The sequence below is a fragment of the Chiloscyllium punctatum genome, chromosome 34, assembly GCF_047496795.1.
Source record: "Chiloscyllium punctatum isolate Juve2018m chromosome 34, sChiPun1.3, whole genome shotgun sequence".
Lineage (NCBI taxonomy): Eukaryota > Metazoa > Chordata > Chondrichthyes > Orectolobiformes > Hemiscylliidae > Chiloscyllium > Chiloscyllium punctatum.
The window spans coordinates 58,922,356-58,924,759 of NC_092772.1; positions in this window are offsets into that span (position 1 = coordinate 58,922,356).

A 2,404-nucleotide genomic window follows, 5' to 3' on the forward strand; every position below is an offset into this window, starting at 1 on the left:
GAACCCATGACCACTTCCATTTCGAAGGACAAGGGCAGCAGAAATGTGGGAACACCAGGCTGTGCAAGTTCCCCTCCAACCCACTCGACATCCTGACTTGGAAATAGATCACTGCTCCTTCACTGTCGCTGGGTCAAAATCCTAGAGTTTGCTCCATCGGGGCATTGTTGATCAATCCACAGCAGATCGACTGTAGCGGTTCAAAAAGGTAGCTTACCACCACCTCCTCAAGAGACAACTTGAGATGGGCAATAAATGCTGGTCCAGCCAGTGACATCTACGCCCCATGATAGGGAGAGGTATTTCTTACCTGCAGGCTTCTGGATGTCTGGCTGACCTGTCTTTGAGGCCTGTGAAAATCACAAAGTTAATAGAAAACCCAAAGGCTACTGCTAGACAGATTTACCTTGGTTTGACATCACGTGGTGCCTGACCATTTTGCAAATAATCCACCTCACTTCCAGTAAGGGCCACCAACCTTATGTTGCTAAAACACATGCCACTTCATCTCACTCAACTTTAAACGTGCAGAAATAAACCTCTCTACATTTTGCAGTTCAATAGTATTTCACCTGCAGTTTATAGTCATTAAGGAAACCTATTTCTGTGTTTTCAATGTTTTAACGCTACTGCAGAAAAGCAATATATTGTCTGGTACAGACTATCCCATCTCTCTTCTCAATCTCAGCACCTAGCTGCTGATGTCACTGTAATACCATAAAACCCTTCTGGGAATATTTCCCCCCCACTTTTATAAACACGGTTAAACATTTGGAGCACCCCAAAACTTGCTTCCTCCCCCACGTCCAAAGAAAATTGAGAGGCTATGGTCAGTTTCATCAATCACTCCTTTGTCCTCTGTTTCATCTCATCCAGGGAAATGTTTTGATCTATTGTGCTGATAAATGTATCAGTTTGAACTGAGTTAAGTGAAGTGACCAAGGTCTCTGCTTGGATTTGTGTGGCATGGAATATAACTCCAACATGAAGTGTTGCCCCTTAATGCTCAGATCAGGGCTGTCACAGAATGGCTGCAGGACGTCCTTCTAGGGGAAGGGGATCAGCCAGAACTCACGGTCCACACTGCAACTAATAACATAGAGAGCAAGAGAGATGAGATCCTGAAAGGTGAATTTGGGGATTTTGGAATGAACTTAAAAGACAAGATCTCAAGAGCAGTAATCTTAGGTTTGCTCTTGGTATCACAAGACAGACAGCATCAGAATAGGATCATCGATGGACTGTACATGGAGAACTGGTGGAGAAGGGAAAGCATCAGATTTCTAATGCATTGGGAACATTCTAAGGCAGGTGGGACCTGTACAAGGGTGATAATGGGACGTGGCCTTCTATCCTCACAGGGAGATTTGCGAGTGTTGCTGGGGATGGCTTTACCTGGCGTGTCAGGCGGATAACTGACAAGTGTGGAAGGGGAAACCCTAATAGGAAGGAATTAAAGTTGGGAAGAGACCCGAGAAAAGCTGGGAGGGAAACTAGACGACAGGAGAATGAAAGTTGATCATTGAGTGTGCTTTGAAAACAGAATGAGGTCCAAAAGACAACATGAATGAATGCAGTATTTGCAATGAGCTCGATGATTTAAAGGCACAAATAGATTCAGAATGGCATGCAAACTTTCTCAGCTTGGAAGATCCAAAATCTAAAACACTTTGTAGCGACTGCTTCCCCTGAACTAAAATCCTGAATCTCCTGCCAGGGGAAATGGTTCTCCCTTTTGAACACAACTCAAAAGCAAAAACTAAAAGCTGTCTGGTCTGTTGTCAACTCAACACCATCAACATTCCATCCATTATCATTGAAGGGCTCCTGCTGGCACTTGTCTGCAGTCACATGGTCTTTTGGAATTGATGAACATATGTCTGGATGCTTGTTTTTCTGTTCACTTACGGGATGTGGGCATCACTAGTGAGGCCATCATTTATTGCCCATTCCTAAGGTAAAGGTCTAGAATCACATTCAGACCAGATCAGGTGAGGATGGTAGTTTCCTTCCCTGATGGGCATTATTTATCCAGATGGCTTTTCTTCTTGACAATCAACAATGGATTCATGGTCATCACTTGAGCACAAATTCCAGACATTTTGTTGAATTCAAATCCTAACATCTGCCCTGGCACAATTCAAACCCAAATCCCCAGATCATTACCTTGGTCTCTAGATTGCATTCTAGATTGCATTAATACCACCAGACCATCACCTCCCCCTATTATGTGATGTTGCTGTGGCTTTAAGAGGTGTATTTTGAGCAGTTTTTAAAGGGAGTTTTTAAGACAGAGGTAATGAGCTGTCTATTTCCATCGAATAAATAGCTTGTGAGGCCTTGGGGGTTTTTCTTTGAAATTGGAACAGTAGAAGTGGCCTGAATGGGTTGGCTCAAGCTCTCC